Raw genomic sequence first — 25,675 nt, forward strand, 5'->3', positions numbered from 1 at the left:
TTAGTTTTAGAATTTAAACCCTATTCAAAACAGATCTTTAAAATACATGGTGATAGTTTTTCTCTCTAAAACAGTGTCACTAACTTTTTTTAGTAATGCCATGGAATTTAGATTAACAGTTTCTTGTCATCACCGCCATACAATCAGTACAACTGTATCATGTATTACTATGCAGAACTAAAGGATCTTTAATTACATTAATTTCATCAAATTTAGTATATTTGTGCTGAAAAGTTGGGAACAAATAATTAATAATGAACAGCCACCCACACGATTTTTTTAATAAATTGAGCTAGAAACTACTAATCTAGTTTGCTTGGCCTAACCAATACTTATGTTTTTTTTAATCAAATAAAGTTTCAGTACTTTTGGTGTGAAGAAGAAAAAAACGGAAAGAAACTCAATCAAACACTGATTTTCAGACATCCAACAGACACGATCGTAAATAAACGTTATCTAAAGTGAGAAAAATATATGCATTATCATAATATACCTTCATGTCATGTGCCCATTCTTTTAATAACTTCTCTAAATAAACATACAAATTTAATGATAGAAAACCTATTAACAAAATATTAAAATGCATGAGTGATTTTAGATATTAGATAAAATAACCCAAGAATATAGAGAATTAATGTTTGCATTGTCTAATCTATCACTAACACTGGTTAAATTAGCTTATTATTTTGTTAAGCATTTTACTCCTAGCTAGTTTATTTCTTTTTAAACAAATCAGTTAGTCTAAGCCTAACATTCACCTTAATTTACTATTCAGTTACATTTCTACTTAGCTATAAGTAAAGTGATTATTTCCATCTAAAAAAGCCAGGAAGTCGAGCGAAAATAGGAATAAGATTGTTACTAGTCTGAAATATTTATTTAAATACCTTCTAAAGACAAGAGTTCATCTGAATCCATTCTTTCTCCAGTGGGATCTGCTTCATGTAACAAGTGCAACAGTCTATTTTTTCCTACATACACAAACAAATATCAAACTTTTAAAAACTACAACATTTTAATGATTTAATCAAGAAGTAATGAAGTATAATTTCATCAACATTTTGGTCAAAAACTTTCCAAATATTTAACTAAAGACCTTTCCAAGAATGAATTCACTGAAATAAACCATGAAGACACTGTTATTCCTGTGGAATCAAGACTAACGTAAACCATGAAGACACACTGTTAATCCTGTGGAATCAAGACCATGGTAAACCATGAAGACACTGTTATTCCTGTGGAATCAAGACTGAAGTAAACCATGAAGACACCGTTAATCCTGTGGAATCGAGACTGAAGTAAACCATGAAGACACACTGTTAATCCTGTGGAATCATGACTGTGGTAAACCATGAAAACACTGTTATTCCTGTGGAATCAAGACTGAAGTAAACCATGAAGGCACTGTTAATCACATGAAATCACGACTGAAGTAAGCCATAAAGACACTATTTTTACTGAAGGCATTGCTACACTTGAAATAAACTACAAAGATTATGTTACTCCTTAGTCAAAGAGTTAGAAAGAATGATATAAATTATGTGGTTATGTTTTACAAAGCCAAACCTCACAAGCAAAGGAAAGTTTTCTTGATGAAAGGCAATCTGTTCTCACCTCACGTATGCTTATGTTGGCTCAGAGTAGCAAATGTGTGTTTTTAACGTTGGCATATTCAAGTATTTAAATATGACAAGTTATTGAAAGACCTGTGGGAAAACAGTTTTTTCAACTCGTACCACCCTTCAACAAAAGTATTTGTAATAACTGCACATTGTCTTTTAATAACAGTATTCTGTTTTAAAATCCGTTGATATAATATCCCAGTGTGTATAGTCTCAGTATTTCATATACTTCAATTTACATCATCAATTTCCAATTCTTTGGTTTCAGTTTCAACAGTCTTAACTCTTACTTCCTCACTAAACTGGACAGACTTCTTTTCTAGAATTTTATCTGTGGGAAAAATATAAATTTGTTGGAAACACTGTTGTCTATAGGAACTGAATATAACAGATCCAAGACGAGAGCTTGTTTACTACTACAAATTAATGTTTATAAGTGATTTGAAACAATAATATTTATCCAAAAACAAAACTTACTTTTTCATTCCTGTGATAAGAATTCAAACTCCCATATACAAAATGACACCAGCCAATAAAAACACGGATTTGTTTATACTCTGCATTTCTTATGTTGTTTCACTTTCCACATTATGGATCAGATAACCTCTAATTTTACATATTTAGATAGTCATTTATGATAATCACTTAATTGGAATTAAAAGAATTATTTAACTTAATATTCAAGTTCAATTAAATGAATGTTTCTTTAATCACTGTTTTTTATATATTTATTTGAATTAGATCAATTAATGTTTAACTTTACATTTTCCAATAAAAATTTAGACAGAACATATTTCTTCTTTATACCAACTTCAACAATCATTTTGTACATTCATACTTGACATAGGACAAGAAGCAGGTTTTTATTTCAAGACATTATTATCACATTAGATTTTACTTGTCAGTTTATTAGTACAAAAGTCAACTTACACAGGTGGTTTGGCTCTGCCATTAAGTCTGCTGTGACTTAGCTGGAAAAATACCTTCTCTTATGTGGGTTGAACCTTTCCACCAGTTATTGTCACCGTAACAAGTAAAATGTATATTTTAACTTAGGCTTAAAAAGTAAACACTTTCAAAGCATAATAGACATGAAACTAAAAATTTAAATGAGCATTTTTGTTAGTGTGCCAAAAGTGGTATTTTATCATAAATTGCAACTTTATAGAAATATAGATATGTTAAAAATAATCTTATTTGTAATAACAAAGTTTATTAAAGAAGATTTCTTACTACATTTAACAAAGAACTATGTAGCTTTTTGGTACTTAAGTCTTGAAAAAACTTTACTACATTTAGTAAAGAACTACACAACTTTTTGACATTTTATATATTTAAAAATGGCTGATATGTGTGAAAAAAGCACTAGTAGAGGAGCGAACAACATTTCAACCTTCTTCAGTCATCCTTAGGTTCACAAATAAAGGGTTACTGACTGGAAGCTGACCACATGTTTGAAGGCAGTTGTGTAACTTAGCATAGGAATGTAGAGGTCGTGATTAGATGTTGGATATATTTAATATTTATTAATATACGTATAAAAGTGTTTCTTTGTATTGGTTTATTTTGAGCTTGAGTTATTGTATAAGTAAAGCTTCTTCAATTTTCCATTTGTTTATGTTTATTTCTTTATTTAGTATTTGGGTGTTTCCTATGGTTATGTTGCATTTATTTGATTTGCAGTGTTTGAAAATGTGTGAAGGTGACTGTGTTCTTTGAATCTGGTTTCCATTTTTCTAATTGTTTCTCCAATATAGAAGTCATTGCAGTTACCACATTGTATTTTACAAATAATTTTGGTGTGGTGTTTGTCAGTGCAGTTTTTACACAGTATAGACTTTAGTTTTGTGCCTGGTTTTTGAATAAATTTGGTATTAACTGGAATGTCATATTTTGTTGCTAGTTTTTGCCAAATGTTGCTTATTTTTCTGCTGATGTTGGGAATATATGGTATACAGCAGTATATGGTTTCATGATTTTTTAAATCATGGGGTATATTTACTTTTGTCAGTTGATTTTGCTTTTTTTCTAGGTGTGTGCATATAATGTTTTCTATGGTTTGTGGAGGAAACTTGATGTTGATGAAGTATTGTTTTATTTTGTCTAATTCGTCATTAATTTTATCTGGTGAGTATAGTATTATGGCTGTGTTTATTTGATTTCTTAGTATGTTGAGTTTTTGTTTTGTTTCAACATACTAGGAAATCAAATAAACACAGCCACAAACATAGAAAACAACAAATACTAAATAAAGAAAAAAAACAAATGCAAAATTAAGGAAGCCTTACTTATACAGCTCAAATCCAAAATAGACCAATACAAAGGAACACCTTTATACCTTTATTAATAAATATATCCAACACCTAAGTATGCCCTCTTCCTTCCTACACTAAGTTACACAACTGCCTTCAAACATGTGGTCAGCTACCTGTCAGTAACCCTTTCTATGTGAACCTGAGGATGGCCCGAAGGTCAAAACGTTGTTTGCTCCTCTACTAGTGCTTTCTCTACCTATACCAACTATTTTTAAATATATAATTTTCTCTACAAGTGGGAATTTTCATCATGACAGATTATTTTGACACTTCAGTCTTGCTTGAAAAACCCTTACTACATTTAATAAAGAACTACACAACTTTTTCACACAAGTCTTGAAAAACTTGTGATATATTTATTAAAGAATTATGTAGCTTTCTGATACATTAGTCTTGCTTGAAAAACCCTTACTATATTTAAAAAAAAACTACGTAGCTTTCCGACACTTGAGTATTGCTTGAAAAACCCTTACAACATATAATACAGAAATAAGTAACTTTCTGACACTTGAAACTTCCTTGAAAAACCCTTACTACATTTAATAAAGAACCAAGTAACTTTCTGACACTTGAACCTTACTTCAAAAACCCTTACTCTACTTGATAAATAATCACGTAGCTACCTGACACTTGAGCCATGCTTGAAAAACCTTACTACATTTAATAAAGAACTATCTGGCTTATTGACACTTGAAACTTGTATAAAAGACCATCACTATATTTGGTAAAGAACTATTTATGCACCTTTCTAACATATGAGTGTTGCTTGAGAAAACCCTTAGTACATTTAATAAAAAAAAACTACGATACTTTGACACTTTAGTCTTGATAAACCCTTACTACATTTAATAAAAAACTATGTAGCTTTCTGACACTTCAGTCTTGCTTGAGAAACCTTAACAATATTTAATAAAGAACTAGGTAACTTTTTGACACTTGAGTCTTCCTTGAAAAACCCTTACTACTTTGATAAAGAACTATGTAACTTCCTGACACTAAAGTCTTGTTTGAAAAATACTTACTGTATTTGATAAATAACTACGTGACTTTTTGACACTTGAGTCTTGCTTGAAAAACCCTTACACATATAATACAGAATTAAATAACTTTCTCACACCTGAGTCTTGCTTGAAAATCCCCTACTACATTTAATAAAAAACTATGTAGGTTTTTGACACTTGAATCTTGCTTGTAAAACCCTTACAACATATAATACAGAATTAAGTAACTTTCTGACACTTGAGCCTTGCTTCAAAAACCTTTACTGTATTGAATAAAGAACTACATAGCTTTTCGACACTTGAATCTTGCTTGGAAAACCCTTACTACATTTAATAAAGAACCATGTAACTTTTTAAGACTTCATTATGTTTTCTGTTTGCTATTTACTTCTATATCATAAAGATGATCTGTCATCACATTAAAACAAGTGACATCATACTTACCTATCATCCAAAACTAATATAATCTCTCCTGCCTTGAATGTCAACTCATTATCCTCAGCTGCTTCAAAATCATACAGTGCACGAACCTTTCGAGGCTCCTTCAGAGGAGAGAACCAGCCATCAGGAGTAGGAGATGAAGCAACAGCAGTAGGATACAAACTTGAAGTCTTAGGAGAAGACTCTTTCAAAGATAACTCAATGGCTTGAACAGAGAAGAAATATAAATATATTTGTCTTGCATCAGCTACTCTACATAAAAACAAGTGCTTACTGAACAAATACAAGAAAATGAAAATATCATTTAATTTGAGGCTATATTGATTCAGTCTGCAGTAGTTATACAAGAGTAAAATAAATACAACTTTATGACCTAAGTCTGTAAATGTTTTTTCCTCAAGGTTTAAAGTCAAAATTATCTTTAGGTTTCTTAAAACTTGAAAAGATTTTAACAGATTTTATGTGTCATATGACAAAATCTGGAGAAATAATTTGAAATATAAATACCTGTCTTATTATAAATGAAACATTTACCATGTAACAAAGATAGAAGTTGAAATGTTTCTCAACAATATTGCCTTTATTTTGGTCAACTCTGAATGAACTCCTAACAATGTTTTAAAAATTAATGGAAATAAAACAACCTGATTTAATTTTATCTAGCCACTAATTTCATATATATAACATGTCTGTATATTTAAATTACATTCTTAGTACTCAGGAAGTATGTACTGACAATGTGACAAAGTTTCAAATATATACTGTGAAATGTTAATTATTAACTGAAATATTTCTTAAGGTAAAAAACAACAGAACACATGACTACACCTTTGGCTATATCATCCTCTTCTTGCTGACTGCTCACCACATTTGGATCTTTGTAGTATGATGTAGAAGTCTTCTTTGGCTTAAAGGATATTTCAGATTTAAAATGTTATTTACAAAACTATTATACTAAAGAGGCATGTAACAACCATCTTGGTTCCACCTAAAAACTATACAAGAGACCTGTTATGTAATAACCTTATCAATGACTTCTTAATAAAACAAGCTATGGTAAACCCTCATTATTCCAGATAATTTTTCACAATAGGAAAGTTAATCAACTATCTGTATATTCAAGTTCTGTACCCAAACAGCTACTTCTTGTAATAAACATGCATTTCCTACAGACACATGATTCAGTAATTATTGACCAAAATACACCTGCACTAACTAATAGGCACCAGTTTACAACAGTGTTTTGAGAATGACCCTCTCGTACTGGGTAACTTTTTAGGATAATTTTTCTAAGAGTGACCATTGGAGTAGGGTCCCATATAAAAACTACAAAATATATCCAGGGGTTGTTAGGATGGTTTATAACACAGTCATATCAACTCACACTGATGACATATAAAATGTTAGCATCATTAAAACATTAACACAAGAAAGCAAATGCAAGTACTAACTTTGATATCATCAGCAAGCAATTCATTGCAGAAAGAAATGTTCCCATGGGTAAGTCAACTGTATCAGACATTTTCTGAAAGCTGGATAAATATTCTAGAAGATTCACATTAACAAACAAAAGCAAGACATTCAAAGCAAGGAGCAAGCTCTGTAACTTTGTATGTGTAATGTTACATCAAGAATAGCTGACTGAGAACGCTAGAAAACTTCAACAACACTATGCTGTAAGAGTTCACATACTCCAGTGAATAGCTTTAATATTTCAAGGAACACTTTCACATGTAGGTGATGAAGTTGAAAAGGCTGTAATGAAACAATATCACCTAACAAACCAGTGGCTCATTATAGACTTAAAAGAACCAACTGGTCAACTAAGACACTGCATGCTCAATAGAACCAACTGGTCAAAAGTTGCTGGATGAAGACATCATACACTCAATAGATGTTGGAGAAAGATATTGTACACTCAACAGAACCAACTGGTCAAGAGTTGTTGGATGAAGACATCATACACTCAATAGAACTAACTAGACAAGAGTGTTCAGATGAAAACAGTTTCCATCTGTTCATGTCTGTTCAAATGTCTGACAGTGAAACTGACATCGAAATAGATAATTGAGTCCAGCCAGTTACTCTATATAAAATACTCTAGCCTAAAGACACTGTCACAATTGAAATATAACAATAATTTGTATGAAGATGGCTTAATGTATTATTCAGTTAAAGTTCCTAAGAAACTTCAAAAAAATAAAACTTCTGTTCAAAAGAAAACTGATTATGTCATTCTCTGATAAGAGATTCAATGTATACTTGATCAATAATATGCGTTTTGTATTCTATAAGTCAGTCACTAGTTTAAAAAAAATGTTTTATGTAAAAATAATGAAGTGGTACTTTGATTGTGTAACTTCTAAAATTATTGACAATGTATAGTATAATACTATGATAAACTTATGATACATAAAGTTGCATTTTGGAAGTCATTACTGTAATTGTATTAATACTACTAAGCATAGTATGAATCCCCGTAGGCTTCATACTAGTGTGGACTTTGTGACAACAAATAATGTAAACTATTTAAACATGTTACTGTACTCTTTCTGCAGTTGAATTTCAGAAATTGGAAATATTTCCACAGTATTAGCGGCTTTCTTCTTTATTATTTCACACTCAGTATAGGTAAGAAATATGATTGTCATTTAATATACAACTTGTTTTGTAGTTGGGTTGTCTTGAACCTTTTAGCTGTTTCTCGCTGTCAACAAGATGTTTTTAAGATGGAAAAGTATTACACGTACTTGCATCACATAAAACAGGTATTGAACCATCTAGCCCACTAGCACATTTCACTAGCTTCTAACATCAACTGCACCCAGGTGATGCCTCCTAACACCCAAGTTCAACATCATCTTCTTCTGCTACGTCATGTGTGAGACATGACATGGTGAACTGTTAAACCTTTCAAAAGTCACCGCATATGTCAAACATTTGCATCAAAAAGCAGCAAAATGTTATGAGTCAGAAAAACATGGTATCATAAGCCATCAAAATAGATTACATTATTTCCAACCCACACGTTTAACTTTTGTTTGGTAAATCATGTTATCAACGGTTTTATACCAAGACTTAATTTTGAAAAGTCTTGCTTTAAGTACCTATTTATAAGAACATGCTTTCTGAAACCCCTTGTATCAAAGCACTATGGTCATACCAATCTAACAGAGATTCAGCAAGTTTCATGAAGTCGATATTAAAACTAACTTGATGTTTAAGATATGGATTCACTGTTTCAGAAAGTTTATTTATAACTATCAAAGCAAAGTTTTCTTAAATATAACAATCTGGTGTAATACACCCACATGCCATAATAACAGAACCACTAAACTTTGGGTGGGATTAATCAGGTAAAAAAAAACAAAAAACACTTCAACCAGAATATGAAATTAGGAAATAGAATAAATAAATAAACTTGATATTCATTTATTATGGATACCCTAAAATCTTTAAAAAAATGTTAGTTAATAAAAGTTAGATCTCTAGAAGTACCTTTCATCTATAAAGTTGTAAAAATAAATCAATGTTTTCATTCAATGCTGTCAGCAACTGTGTGAATTGTGTAGAAAAATATACACATAAGGAAAGAAAAATGTTCACCACGTAATTTATGAGATGGTTAATGCACATTCTGCTATTAGTAGTTTCTAGTTGTGTTTTCTTCCCTAACTTTTAAAGATATTTATACCTGCATAATTAGTACCAGAAAAATAAACAAACACAGTACTAGACGTAACTACCACCTCACCAACATAACATTAATCAACACCTAGCTAACAACAGAACCATTTCCAGGATTTCTTCCGAAGGGATCAATTCTGAAATCATTAACACATGTACACTTAATTATGCCATGTGTCAGTAGCATTTCAGTACGTGATCCATAGCAAGGTCTACATTACATTGAAGATCAATATTTTAAGAACATTATATTATAATCTTATATTTGGTAACATTAGATTTAACTTTCTATGACCATGTAAACTTAGCTAAAGTTAAAAAGATGACACACATGAATAATTACTTTTGCATTAATATATAGTTGAAGGTACCATAGTCATCACACTAATAAACAGATCACGCAAACTGTTATCACCACACTAATAAATAAATCAAAGGAACTATTGTCATCACACTAATAAATAAATCAAGGAAACTGTTGTCATCAGACAAATGAATAATTCAAGAAAACTCTTATCGTCACACTAATAAATAAATCAGGGGAACTGTTGTCATCAGACAAATGAATAATTCAAGAAAACTCTTATAAACACACTAATAAATATATCATGTTACATATTGGAAAAAAATTAAGTTATTTTTTTTCCTTTTTCATAAACCCCCATTTCAACACAGATTTACAAACAACATATATAACTAAAAACACTTACTGTTTCTATTGAGACTGTAAATTCCATCCCTTCACTTTGTAACTTCTTGTACAAGGAAGGAATCAAGCTGAAAATAAACAAATTTAAATTTTAAAATCACCAAAAACTGGAGTAATTACTTCTACATTTAAATAAAACTTAGTAATAATCATCTTACATCTTCATACATCCAAAGCTGTTTGAGTAATAAATACCTTATTCATGCCATCATACATCTAAAACTGTTTGAGTAATAAATACCTTATACATGCCATCATAATCTAAAACTGTTTGAGTAATAAATACCTTATACATGTCATCATGCATCTAAAACTGTTTGAGTAATAAATACCTTACACATGTTGTCATGCACCTAAAACTGTTTGAGTAATAAATACCTTATACATGTCGTCACACACCTAAAACTGTTTGAATAATAAATATTTTATATATATCTTCATGCATCTAAAACTCTGTGTAATAACTACCGTATATATACATCTTAAACTATTTCAATAAAAAATACCTTATACACATCTTCATACATCTGAAAGTGATTGAGTAATAAATACCACATATATCTTCATACATCTAAAACTATTTGGGTAATATCTTATCTCTTTATTCATCTATAACTGTGAGTAATAAATACCTTATATATATCTTCATACATCTAAAACCATTTGAGTAATAAATACTTATATATATATCTTCATACATCTAAAACTGTATGGCACAAAAAGTGGCAATAAAAAATTCCATTAAAACTACCAGCTTTAATACACTTCAGTTCTTACTGTCTTTTGAAAAGTGAATTTCTATCAACTCTAGAGCTGCTGACAACTATCATACAAAAACACCTGATGTGTTAATAACAACTGTCAATAAATCACTAATATTGATTTATAATTATTGCTATAACCTAAATGCATAAAAAAATTACTGAAAAGTGATTATCTACATTATTTTGCTTGTATATAATAAATAAATATGAGTATTACAAGTTCCAAATACACAGATTTATATAACACTCAATAATTCTTAGTTCGATCAAATGCTAGGACTTGTTGTTATACTTAATGTAATGTTGTAGTTCCAGACCACACCTTTTGATGGATAAAATACAAGAACTTGTTTGTTACTTAATCTAATGCTGTAGTTCTAGGCCACACCTTTTGTTAAATAAAATACCAGGTCTTATTTGTTTCTTAATAAAATGCTGCAGTTCCAGATGACACAAATTTTGTTAGATAAAATACAAGAACTTATTGTTACTTAATCTAATGCTGTAGTTCTAGGCCACACCTTTTGTTAGATAAAATACAAGGACTAATTGTTACTTAATCTAATGCTGCAGTTCTAGATAACACCTTTTGATAGATAAAATACAAGGACTTATTGTTACTTAGTCTAATGCTGCAGTTCTAGATAACACCTTTTATTAGATAAAATACTAGGATTTATTGTTCCTTAATGTAATGCTATAGTTTTAGATCACATATTTTGTTAGATAAAATGCTAGGACTTCTTATTACTTACTGTAATGCTGTAGTTCCAGATCACTCCTTTTTTGTAGATAAAATACTAGGACTAATTGTTGCTTAATGTAATGCCATAGTTCTAGATCACACCTTTTGTTAGATAAAATACTAGGACTTATTTTTACTTAATGCTGTACTTTCAAGATCACACCTTTTGTTAAACAAAATGCTAGAACTTGTTACTTTATGTAACACTGTACTTTCAGATCACCTTTTGTTAGATTAAATACAAGGACTTAGTTACTCAATGTAACGTTGTAGTTCTAAATCACACCTTTTGATAGATAATATACAAGGACTTATTGTTACTTAATCTAATGCTGTAGTTTTAGATCACACCTTTTGTTAGATAAAATTCAAGGATTTATTGTTAATTATTGTAATGGTACAGTTCCAGATCACACCTTGTGTTACACAAAATGCTAGGACTTATTGTTACTTAATATAACTATGTAGTCCCATATCACATTTTTATAAGATAAAATGCTAGGACTTACTGTTACTTAATGTAATGCAGTAGTTTCAGATCACACGTTTTGTTAGATAAAATACTAGGACTTATTGTTACTTAATGTAATACTGTAGTTCCAGATCACACCTTTTGTTATATAAAATACAAAGACGTATTGTTACTTAATGTAATGCTGTAGTTCTAGATCATATCATTTTAACAGAAATTTTTGGTTAAGAATACAGTATTAGTACTTACAGTTATGTAACTTGCTACAGTTTTTAATAGTTGATATACATGTTAGTAGTACCTTAACTGTGGATCGCCTTTAATGCTAATCTTATACATGCTAGTAATACATGAACTGTGGATCACTTTTAAAATTAACCTTACATGTGTTAGTAGTACCTTAATTGAGGATCATTTCTAAAGTCGTCTTCTGCCCATTTCTTGATCAACTGCTTCAGTTTTTCTACAACTTTAGGGTGAGCCTGAAGTAACCGAAAGTTATGTAATTAAACTTCTTCCCTATATTTATCCAAATAGTTGGACATTTAAAAAATCTGCTTTGTTATATGAAACTACTTTTTCACTAAACAAAAAACAATTACAAAAATGTGTTTTCGAACATTTTTCATCACATCACAAAGTTAGAAACTATTACACAACGCAGACGTAGACAGCATAACATAGTGAAAAGATATAAAACATTAATAATACAAATCATAAAGAACAGCATAACAAAAAAGTTATAAGGAATTAACTAATAAATATTTATAGATTATTACATGATGAAAGTCTAAACATTACATAGTGAAAATTTAGAAGACACTAGATAAAAGCTACCAAAAATAAAATAACTGTGAGAAAGTCTAATGAAACAGAAAATAATTAGCAAAAAGTAAACTACAAACAATATTTCATAAAATGGGTAAAGAAACATTTTTCCCACATCTCAGATTTTTCACAAATTCAAAAACAAAACAAAAATCACATTTCCATTCATAAACCACTAAAACAATTTCTCAAATATTAAATAATACTACTGAACAAAAACAGCTATTTATAAACTTGATTGTAATATAGTGGTGTATGTGATGGTAAAACAAAAACAAATTTAAAACTTGCAATAAATGAAGGTAACCAATTTTAAAAACAAAAGTAAATATTCTGCATTATCTGAACATGAAAATTATATTCATCATGTTACCATGGAGGAACAAAAACTGTTATTGTGGTTCAATCATAGCATATGATGGCTGGAAATACTAAAGAATCAAAGTTAGTAGATAAAGTGAAAATGTTTTAAATATGTAAACTAGTCGTTACATAACATGACTCAGAAAACACTACATAAAATCAATCAAGTGTAACAATGAGAAGTCAGGCATCAAAAACTCATTGTATATTTTTATATAACAAATATTCAGTTTAAAAGTATAAAAACACCAGATTGAGTAAGACATCTCTGAGTTTTCAATCTCTTCAGAAGACATCTTGTCTCTATTGTTAGAAGTTCTATATATCTGAACCAATACTTTATTCAACTTTGACTTATCCACAACTAAAATAGAACCACTTCAACAATCCAAGAACATAGTTAAGATCCTCACTACCATTATACTGTTACATGATAAGCTAAACATTTAAGTTTTCTGCATCTAAAATATAAAATTTCAAGCAACTTACAGTTTTAAGATTGCAGTTTAACTATTACAACACTAAACAATAGTTTCACTTAATACTCATGTGATTTAATAACATATGATTTCCTTCAGACGTTTCAATAAGCATTCTCATAACAAGATGTATTCATAAAAAAGAAATGTTGTAAAATGTCACCTCAAAATGTACTTCTGCTTTTAATTAAAACATACAATGGTAAAAAATAAAATAAAAAATTGTCTATCAAGAAAAGTATTTTTATATACCACAAATTTAAAAAAAAAATTTCATGAAACAAGTAATTTATTCTGTATTATAATGGTTTATAAGGATCAATTAGAGATTTATAAAACAGTCCATGTTTGTATTTAACCTTTCAAAACTCACAGCTTTCTTCACATACTTTGTTTCACTTACTTTTTCAAGTAGCTTCCTGATTTCGGCCTCAAAATCTCTTGAGCAAACTTCAAGGTGAAACTTCTTCCCACAGTTGCTCACACAGGCATCGAGAAGCTACAAAAGAAGAAACAGTCCACTATAGATTACATCAAGAAGGTACACATTACATGACAAAGAATCTACACAAGAAGAAGCAATCTTCATCAGATTACATCAAGAAGGTACACATTACATTACATAAAGAATCTACACAAGAAGAAGCAATCTTCATCAGATTACATCAAGAAGGTACACATTACATTACATAGAGAATTTACACAAGAAGAAAATCTTCATCAGATTACATCAAGAAGATGCACAATACATTACATAAAGAATCTACACAAGAAGAAACAGTCCACTATAGATTACATCAAGATACACAATACATTACATAAAGAATCTACACAAGAAGAAACAGTCCACTATAGATTACATCAAGATACACAATACATTACATAAAGAATCTACACAAGAAGAAACAGTCCACTATAGATTACATCAAGATACACAATACATTACATAAAGAATCTACACAAGAAGAAGCAATCTTCATCAGATTACATCAAGAAGGTACACATTACATTACATAGAGAATTTACACAAGAAGAAAATCTTCATCAGATTACATCAAGAAGATGCACAATACATTACATAAAGAATCTACACAAGAAGAAACAGTCCACTATAGATTACATCAAGATACACAATACATTACATAAAGAATCTACACAAGAAGAAACAGTCCACTATAGATTACATCAAGATACACAATACATTACATAAAGAATATAACCAAGAAGAAACAATCCACTATACATTACATCAAGAAGTAATCCACCACACATTATGTCAAGAAAGTACAAAAGAAGAAACAATTTATTATAATTACACAGTTGAACATGAAATTTTCAATGAACTTTATTTAACTTAATTGTAAGTAATGGACATTTTAATGTCCATTGTTATTAGAAACCAATCTACACGAGTTGCACTCACTTCAACAATGTTGTTCCACTTCACTTCAAAGAAAACATTGGGAAATGCTTCATGCACACTGTGTCATCAGTTACTCACAATAATATCTGCTTTAAAATTTAACTTCTTTCCAAAAAACTACTGATTCTACCATCAATAAAACCATTCAATAACTACATCAATCAAGGCCACTGAGCTGATATTTCAGAGCTACAGATAATCACTGACCTCTGAACCACAGGCTCACACTGAATATCATAATCTAGAGTCTATCTACAAGTTTACCTATGTTGTATGTTTACATCTTTACTGAGAATTCACAATTTTTCATGTTTACAGATCATATCCAATTTTCCCAACAGTGATATTTACTTATGAATTTTGCTGTACAACTTGTGCATGTGTGCTTACATTAGATTGACTGTTTGAAGACTTGAATATTATATAAAGAAATGAAACATTTTAATCCTAGGTTCAAGAGCAGTTCAATCATCAATTCAATATATACTGGGTGAACATGATGTGGTCTGACCCCCACTACTTCCACAGTAATATATTGCAAATCTTGTCACATTACTTCCTTATAAATTACAAATCTTGACAAGTTACCAACTAGTAAGTTTAATATGTGACTTTATCTTGTCATGTTACTCACTGTTAAGTTTAATAATAGACATAATTGTCATTTTACTTACTAATAAATTTAACAACAGACCTTGGCAAGTTACCTACTAGTAAATATAATCAGACCTTTGAGTTATTAACTAGTAAGTAATAAATGACACTGTCAAGTTACCCACTAGTAAATCTAATAAATGGCAGATTTTGTCAAGTTACCCAGTAGTAAGTTTAATAATAGACCTTATCAAGTTACCTACTAGTAAGTTTAATAACAGACCTTGTCAAGTCACCTACTAGTAAGTTTAATAACAGACCTTGTCAAGTCACCTACTAGTAAGTTTAATAACAGACCTTGTCAAGTCACCTACTAGTAAGTTTAATAATAAACCTTGTCAAGTCACCTACTAGCAAAAATAATAACAGACCTTGTCAAGTTACCTACTAGCAAGTATAATAACAGACCTTGTCATGTTACCTGCTAGTAAGTTTAATAATAGATCTTGTCACGCTACCTGCTAATAAATTTAATAATAGATCTTATCAAGTTATTTACAAGATGCATACAAAAAATATTACTATCTACATAAATATGCTGCCACTGCCTATTCTATGCCCACGTAACCACTTATCCATATAAATACGCTACCACTGCCTATTGTATGCCCACGCAACCACTTTTCCATATAAATATGCTACCACTGCCTATTGTATGCCCACGCAACCACTTTCCCATATAAATCTACTGCCACTGCCTATTGTATGCCCATGTAACCACTTATCTATATAAACATAATACTACCATGTATTATATCCATGTAACTGCTTATAAATATAATACAATTGTGTACAGTATGTCCACGTAACTTTTTATCTATATAAATATAATACTACTGTTTATTGTATGCCCATGTACCTACTTCACAGGGTGTAGGAGTAAAATTGGTATGAAGGTTCATCAAACCAATGAAGGGGTAAACACATTTTCATTTTTGCATTTTGCAGTCTTTGTGGACACTTTAATTTTGCATCGCTGTTTTGCCCCCTGTAGAGGGATCTTCATTAAAATTGACCAGAAAGTTTGTTGGGTCAATGCATATATTCACATTTTGTGTTTCACACTTTTTACAGGCATTTTTCACATTTATATACAAGAGAAGCAACCTTTCATTTACTACAGTAAACTTCCTTTATCATGGCAGGTACTCCAACTAATTGTTAATATCCCATCACACTTGAGGTTTAATCTTGCTGTATTACACCAGCATTTCTGACAGCAAAGTTACAATGATAATGGTAAAGTTATCTTATAGAAAATGATAAAAATTAAAATAATAAAGTAAGTAGAACAGTTTTACCACTGAATTACACTCTCTCTGTTGATACTTTTACCATATACTATTTTAAATACCACATACACAGCTACAGTATCTGTACTGGTATGGTAAACCAAACATATCAATAAAAGTAATTATATTATTAGTACACGTGTCATAGATCTTATGATGAATATTTCTCAAAATTAGGTTAAATTAACACTTGGGTTCTGTTTTTCTCTATTTCATTGACACAAGATGATCGTCTCACACCCATGATAATCACAGTATGTAGATTTTGCTTTTGTGAAGTAGAAAGCTGTATAACTGATTAACTTTGTTGGACACTGCAAGGTTAAATCCATAGATTTTAGGGTTATAAGTGTAGACCCTCTCAATTTTATCACACATTAAATATCCAGGCCTAATTTCTAGAAATATACTAAAATGGTTAGAAAAATTGAAGCCAATAAAAACAAGGTACAATTTCACAAAGGTGCATTTAGCTAAAATACTAATGATCTCTAACAATTACTTAAGATACTAATGGTCTCTAACAAATATGAAATTTACTTGATCAATAATTCTATAGTATTTTATAAAAAACATCCTCAAAGTACTTGAAAAGTATCATTGTTTGCTAACCCTTGAAACAGGTACTTACTGCTTGGAAAGTATCATTGTTTGCTAACCCTTGATATGGGTACTTACTGCTTGGAAAGTATCATTGTTTTCTAACCCTTGAAACAGGTACTTGCTGCTTGGAAAGTATCATTGTTTGCTAACCCTTGAAACAGGTACTTACTGCTTGGAAAGTATCATTGTTTGCTAACCCTTGAAACAGGTACTTACTGCTTGGAAAGTATCATTGTTTGCTAACCCTTGAAACAGGTACTTACCATAAGAGCCTGCATAGCAACATGTGGAACTTGACTGTTAAGTCTTTTGACAACTGATCCGAGACAATCCTTTGGTCCACTTGCTGATGCTCCAACTTTATCACAGATGTCCAAGATCAGTCCCCAGTCTTCGGCAGTGTTCATTTCACTAGTAACCTTTTCTACATGGAAAAAAAAAACAATAAACAGGTAAACAGTTTTACTGACACTGCATACATTCAACCAATAAACAACTTATAAATGATGCATTAATTTAAAATTGCACATACATTTCTAAAGCAAACTTTCATCTGTACACAAGCTGACATAACAGGTCTACTATCAACTTCTTACATTGCCATAACAACTGTTTTTACATTTCACAAAATACAACTACTGTGAATCAAAATTCTTTGTTTTCTCTGTCAGCATTTCTTGCATATCTCACAACAATCCATCTAGACAGCCACTTTAGTACTCATGAGATGAACCAAAGGTTAGTCATGACTGTTAGAGAACCATCTCATTCAGTGTTAATATGCAGTCTGTATACAGTTTTTATAGTGTTGTCTGTCGAGCAAGACAATTAACTTGATTGGATTGATTAGATGTGAAAACTGATTACATCACAGAAGCATCAAATAAAATAAAAGATGAATACAATTTATTATTCAACTACTAATATCATAAAAATAAATACTAACATAAATTTTTTATAACTATTATCATTCTTGGTTATTCCAACTATGGATTAATCTAATTATTACTACTTTTCATTAAACAAAAGTAATGAAAACATTGTCACCAAACTTACTACTTCTGTTGTGAATAAGCTACAGAGACTATCTCTCAATGCTGCTAACAAACTTACCATATCTGTTGTGAACAACCTATTAAGACTATCTCTCAGTGCTACTAACAAATGTACCATCTCTGTTGTGAACAAGCTATTAACACTATCTCTCAATGCTGCCAATAGCATCTGTTGTACACAAGCTGCTAAGGCTATCTCTCAATGCTGCTAACACACCATTTCTGTTGTGGACAAGCTACAAAGGCCATCTCTCAATGCTGCTAACAAACTTACCACCTCTACTGTGGACAAGTTCTTAAGGTTATCTCTCAATTTTGCTAACAAACTTACTGTCTCTGTTGTGGACAAGCTATTAAGTCTACCTCTCAATGCTGCTAACAAATTTATCATCTGTTGTAGACAAGCTATTAAGTCTACCTCTCAATGCTGCTAACAAATTTATCATCTGTTGTGGACAAGATACTAAGGCTATCTTTCAATGCAGCTAACAAACTTACCATCTCTGTTGTGGACAAGCTCCTAAGGCTATCTCTCAATAATGCAAACAAAATTACTGTCTCTGTTGTGGATAAACTCTTAAAGCTATCTCTCAATTCTATAAACAAACACATTGTCTGTTGTGTACAAGCAATTATGCTATCTCTCAATGCTGCAAACAAATTTACAGTCTCTGTTGTAGACAAGCTACAAAAGCAATCTCTCAATGCTGCTAACAAGCTTTCAACCTCTGTTGTGAACAATCTATTAAGACTACCTCTAAATGCTGCTAATTTTGAGCCACTTACTAGATGGAAAGCAAATGTGTAACAACACCTGTAATCAACTTTTTTTGGTTTGAATAAAATTGTATTTATTAAGTGTTTCTGAACTAGTTTTCCACCATCTCCACTTGAGGGCCTTTTTATTCCATTGTTTTAAGTTACTTCTTTCCTTCTTCTTCTTAAACAAATGAAGAATGTGTAACAAACCCACAGAAATTCAGTAACTTCATTAATGTATAACAGTAATTTAACACCAACTACAAGATCTAATCTACATCTACTACAACAAATGAAGAAAGTATAAATAACAAACACTCAGAAAAACAGTCGATAACTTTGTTAATGTACAACAGTAATGTAAGACCAACTACAGGATCTAGTCTGCATCTACTACAACAGTGAAGAATGTATAAATAACAAACACACAAAGTTAAAAATCATCATCTTAAAGTTAATAGCTGCTGATACAAATGAACACTGTCTTTTAGTAGTGCCTGTTCAAAGAAATGAATTATGAGATATTTTAATTTCAGACATGTATTATGGGGTGAAACAGTAATGTAAAGAGGTTTACTGAATAGATTCATGCTGCTTTTCTTTAAGAAACTGTGACAAAGCCAACTCAGACAGGTTGCCATTTTAAATTTTTTTAACCACTAATGAAGATATGACTGCAAAAATTGGCATGGAAGAACATTTAACAAAAAGTGTCTGCAAAATTAGCAGGGCTGCTTACTTTATTCTTTAACACAAGTTAATGAATCAATATAAGGAATCTACATAAAAGTGTTTTCATGAAATACCCTGGTTTTCTAAGGTTGTGACTGAAAAGTTTTCCCTTTGTGCAAACTTTTATGCTGAAATAATTTGTTTGGAACCACTTAGTAGTTTGGGAGAAGTTAAAACAAAAATTCAATCTTATCATATAGATGTGTAAGCAAGTGAAATTTGTTACCCATTATTTTACTTATACAGTAAATAGATGCCACATTGCAACTACAATGTGAATAAATCACTGATGTTTAAATATTGATGCATAAAAAACTGCCACACATCAGCTTCTGTCCCCAATAAAGTAAATAATAGCCCAATGCAATTCTGGCAAAATGAAGATGATGAGAAATGAAAATTTAATTCCCATTTTTTCAGGATATAAGTTTTGAACCTATGATGAGACCAGATTTAACATTACTGAACTGAGTTAATGAGTTGAAAGGTAACATGGGATATTTTTTGTACACAAATGAAAATTACACCTAAGAAGTGGCTTACAAAAAATTTACAGTAGAAGATTAAGGAAAACTGTCAAAATATTAAGTTTGAATTGAGATAAGAAGGAAGATTTTAACCTCTAGGAAAACTAAGTATTTGGTTATAAATAAGAAATTCAAAAGGGAATTGTGGCTGAGGATGTTGAAGGTAACAATAAAGATTGTTCTAAATGTGTTAAAGCTAAACAAAATTGGAAATAGGGGTTGGTCCCTTAAAGAACTTTGAAGTCAAGGTTTTGTTGAAGGCTGTGAGATGACAGAGCATTTAAAGGTTGTATTCTGTTATTTTAAGGTAATATATCAGTAATATTCATGATCCTATGCTAATTAATAAACTGTAACTGGCATTAATCATGTAGATATTAATCCATTGGTTGTAACAAGAAAATATAAGATGCCAAAATGTTATTGATAAAATGCTAGAAACAAACTAATAAAATCATATTAGTGAAACACTAGTTAAATGAAATTAAGAGTAAGATGGAATAAATTATATGCTACAGACAGGCTCCACTTAACTTGGTTAGATGATGCGAGGCTTCAGGAAGCCTTAGTGATTCACTGAAGTCAGTTACCCTACACCTGTGAGGTAGTAATTTCCATTTTATTTTTATTTATGATTTTATAATTAATGTATTTTTCTTTCTATTGCATGATCAAGTTATATTATATATTTTCCTTAAACGTTATTCCACCTGCTTCCTAGAGTATATTAAACTCCACATTATACACCAATACAAGGTTCTCTTAGAAGTAACACATGAATAACAAAGTTCATGGTCAACTATATAAAACAAATAAACAGAAGTACTTCATATGGTATTTAATCTTAAAGTCTAGCAAGGAAGTAAAAACCTTAAATCTAAAGACAGAAGCAAGTATTAGAGTATTTATTTTTTAAACTATGGTATTTCATGTATTAAAAGATATTCCCTTGCTCCTTATTCATCTATTAAGTCACAAGTAATCTAACAATTTAAATCTTTGTTTTTTTCTTTAGTTATTATTTTAGTTAAGCTATTAATTAGAAACATCTGAGCAAAAGTAAACAGTATATGAAGAATACATCAATCAGACCATCAAATCTGTGTTACATTAATTTTAGTTAGGTTATTAATAACACATGAGTGTATGTAAACAGAGTGTAAAAAAATGAAGGATACATGAATCAGACCATCAAATTTTTATGTTAATTTTAGTCAGGTTATTAATAAACCATCCGAATGTATGAAAACAGTATAAAGAAATAAAGGCTACATCAATCAGACCATCAAAATTGTATATCACTTTTAGTTAGGTTATTAATAAAACATTGAGTGTATATAAACAGTGTGTAAAGAAGTAAAGGATAGATTCATCAATCAAATTTATGTTACTTTTAGTTAAGCTATTAATAAAACATCTAAGTTTATGCAAACAGCATGTACATATTTTAGGGTGTACCCAACAAAAAGATTATTTGAAAGACAAAGTAATTTTTCCACCACAAAAATTTCTAATTGAGCAACACTTAGCCATTTCCACTCCTGATTTTAATAACTTAATGGAAAATGGTAGCTAACAAGATGATTCTGGGAATGTAATGGTTGTCTTTGTTGTAGATTTTCTTAATTTATTTTCTCATAAGAAATGAGTTATCTTATAAAAGTTTATTATACAGGAAAAAAGATATTGGCCACTGACTCCTTCCTGTGGCAGATAGAAGGATAAGAAGTCAAGTTTTTGTACTATATTCACAAAACAGGCACAATATTCAACTTTAAACAAATATATTTTTTTTAACAGAGTAACTGGTTTATGGAATGAAATACCATCAGTGTTAGGGATGGATAGTGTTTTATAAGAGTTTAGAAGGGCAACTCCTGACTTCTGGAAAATTTGAAGGTGTATGATTTTCAAGGGTGGATAACCTAGAAAGAACCAATGGTTCCTTGTTATCTATACATTATGATTATATGTTATGCAACTTTGGAAAGAGGAGTTATGCATATTTTCTGCCACAAAAGCAAGCAATGAACACTCGCTTGTAATCACAAATTTTAAGCATAATTTCATGGTCAGTTTTAACATGTATATTCAATTTAAGCAACACTGAAAGTAATTTTTATAGTAGCATAACAAACATAGGTTATTATTAAAAAAACTTTAAATCTTAAAGCCAGCCCTTATCATTCATATCGTCATCAAGCTTTCTCTTAAACTTACATAAATTTACTATTTCCACAAAATCTAAAGGCAGCCCATTCCAAAGGCCAACCACCCTGTTAGAAAAATAAAATTGTCTTAGATAAAGATGATTCCTACCTTGCCAAAATTTATATTTGTGTCCTAAAGTCTTACTATTAGTGCTGTTAATTATGAAATAAGATGATGTATTAACACTATTAATTCCTTTATCATCTTAAACACCTTAGTCAGATCCCCTTCAACTCTTTTACACCTCAGTTAGATCCCCTTCAACTCTTTTACACCTCAGTTAGATCCCCTTCAACTTTTTTACACCTCAGTTAGATCCCCTTCAACTTTTTTACATCTCAGTTAGATCCCCTTCAACTTTTTTACACCTCAGTTAGATCCCCTTCAACTTTTTTACACCTCAGTTAGATCCCCTTCAACTTTTTTACACCTCAGTTAGATCCCCTTCAACTTTTTTACACCTCAGTTAGATCCCCTTCAACTTTTTTACATCTCAGTTAGATCCCCTTCAACTCTTTTACACCTCAGTTAGATCCCCTTCAACTCTTTTACACCTCAGTTAGATCCCCTTCAACTCTTTTACACCTCAGTTAGATCCCCTTTAACTCTTCATTGTTCAAGAGAAAAGAATTTAAAAGATTTCAGCATCTCCTTATACTACAATCTCCTCCATTCCAGACACAATTTTAGTAATCCTTCTCTGAATCCTTTCCAAACATTTAATGTCTTTCTTAAGGTAAGGAGTCCAAGGCTGAACACAATATTCCAAATTTGGCCTAATCAATGATGTGTACAATGAAATTATAGACTCTTTAGACTTGAATTCAATATATCTGTAGTTACAACCTAAGATCATACTTGCCTTACCACTAGCAACAATACATTGATTGAATGGCTTTAGAGACTGATCAACCATTATACCAACATCCCTTTTCTTCATGATACTGTAAAGGTTATTCCCATCCAAATTATACTTATAATTCAACTAATGACAACCCACAGGCATTATATTGCAGTTATCATAATTAAAATCCATTTGCCATTTACTTTCCCAGCTCAATAAAATAAATCAGTGGCATCCTCTTCACACCAAAGACCTTGATACCATTTGTAAATATAAGTAATTTATTGACCGTTCTTTCATGGCAGGTTTCATATTTTTTAAAAATTCCTATCCTGATATTTGGACAAGGCAATTCTTAACATTAACTTTTTACAATACATACCATGAATTAAATAACTCTAGGGTGAATTTGTGTGTCAGAAAATGGTTGGCCAGCAACCTACTACAAAACTATTTTCTTTTAATTATATTTATATTGGGCTTAACTGGTTCCTCCAGTTTCCCATTACTGTATTATACTTTATAGCATAGAGCAGATGTAGCACGTATGAAAAATAAATGGATAATGACATTACTTTTTAAAATTCTTTCTGTATGAATTAGTTTCAGTTAACGAAATTTTGTGGTCACATGCTGTATACTGATATAGGTTTACACTTCACTAAGACACGTAATAAATGTAATACTAATATACTTTGAATCGTAAATCAAAATTTTGTTGAACGTGTTTTTATTTAATTTCTTTTAATTTTCAGTCCTCTCTTAGTATGACAACTATACTAGTTAAGTGCAGTTTATAAACCAGTATTAAAAAAATATTACTGTATTGTCAACAGTAAGATTAAAGAGAAACAACTAATCTACAGATAAATTGTAAATTACATTTCGTCATATAATTTAACTTAACAGCATCGAATCAGAAACAAGAAGAAATTTTACGTGAAGTTTACGTTACTTCAGGAGGTGGTTTTTTAATTACTTACCAACATCTTGGTCAAATGGAGCTATATTGATTAGAAACGGCATCAGCAATCCTTTCATAAGGAAATTACTTTTAATTTCAATATATCGCAACAATACCAAGATCTGTCACTATCACTTGTCAGGTGATGATGAAACAAAAAATGCAACAAATTATATTACCTCTGACGTAATATCCGGGATTTTATTGAGCCCTCTTTTGCTGATTTTGTTTGTATGTGTTGACAACTCTGACCCGAGAATTTTCTTGAATCGTAATATCCTAACCAGAAGTTAAATTATTGTGTTCAATGATAAAATTATTAAAGACAACATTTCACTATGGTTATGCACTATGTCCTGAATCGACATATAGCAATAAACAGACATTCACACACTTTTAAGAACTTCCGTAACAGAAACTGTTAAAAACATAATTTGGATCCGAACTTATCCGCCTTTCAGGCTAGTTTATTAAATTTGCATTTTCAAGAGCAAAGTAAAACAGTTGCAAGCAAACAGTTATTGCTTTGGAGTTACAATGTATCAATAAGGAAAAATAAAGAACCTTACCAAAACATACTAAATAATCTATAATATCTATATGATAAGTTTGCACTCTGCACCTCTCTATTCAGTTTACATTTTGTTTTAAAATTAGGAGCATTCTCATTAGCTTTTAGCTTGTTAAAATAATTTATGTTGCAAATTTAAACAGATAATTAAAATTAATACTTCTAAGTCGTTTTGATTCCTTCTTAAAATCGATTTCCCAAAAGAGTAAGTTAGGCAGATCTGCTAAATAACGGTAGGTACAGCAAGATATATTGCAGTACTAGTTTCACGAAAATGAAGTTAATGTTAAAATATATATGGACTGACGACAAAGTGTAATATAAAATAAAACAATATTTATATAACACAAAACAACTAGTTCTACAGCACTTTTGAACGTCAAACAGTCACCATTAGATGAACTGAGAACGGAGCATACTTGCTATGCTCCCTCCAAACTTGATTTTTCACTAATAGATTCAATCAAGTTGGTAATCCAGACTGATCATATTTCATGTTGATTAGTTAAACTGGAACGTCAGTTACCCAGGGCAACTCACATGACTAGTCATTCCCAACATAAGGGAATTCGTCACCTCAAAATTTCATTTGATCTACCAATGGAAGACATGAC

General features: G+C 30.6%; 1 pseudogene across 1 annotated transcript in view; it reads right to left on the minus strand.

The window, feature by feature from the left end:
* The window catches only part of LOC143251663 (signal transducing adapter molecule 1-like), a 28,407-nt pseudogene extending 3,739 nt beyond the window's left edge, over positions 1-24,668 (minus strand). The window contains exons 1-9 of the transcript XR_013028637.1: positions 24,510-24,668; positions 17,662-17,822; positions 13,830-13,925; positions 12,156-12,238; positions 9,777-9,843; positions 6,208-6,286; positions 5,381-5,584; positions 1,862-1,953; positions 888-984 (exon numbers count right to left, since the gene is read on the minus strand). The product of XR_013028637.1 is annotated as a signal transducing adapter molecule 1-like (transcript). The remainder of the gene's footprint in view (positions 1-887; positions 985-1,861; positions 1,954-5,380; positions 5,585-6,207; positions 6,287-9,776; positions 9,844-12,155; positions 12,239-13,829; positions 13,926-17,661; positions 17,823-24,509) is intronic.
* Positions 24,669-25,675: the final 1,007 nt, after the last annotated feature.

Source organism: Tachypleus tridentatus, chromosome 6 (assembly GCF_004210375.1).
Source record: "Tachypleus tridentatus isolate NWPU-2018 chromosome 6, ASM421037v1, whole genome shotgun sequence".
NCBI lineage: Eukaryota > Metazoa > Arthropoda > Merostomata > Xiphosura > Limulidae > Tachypleus > Tachypleus tridentatus.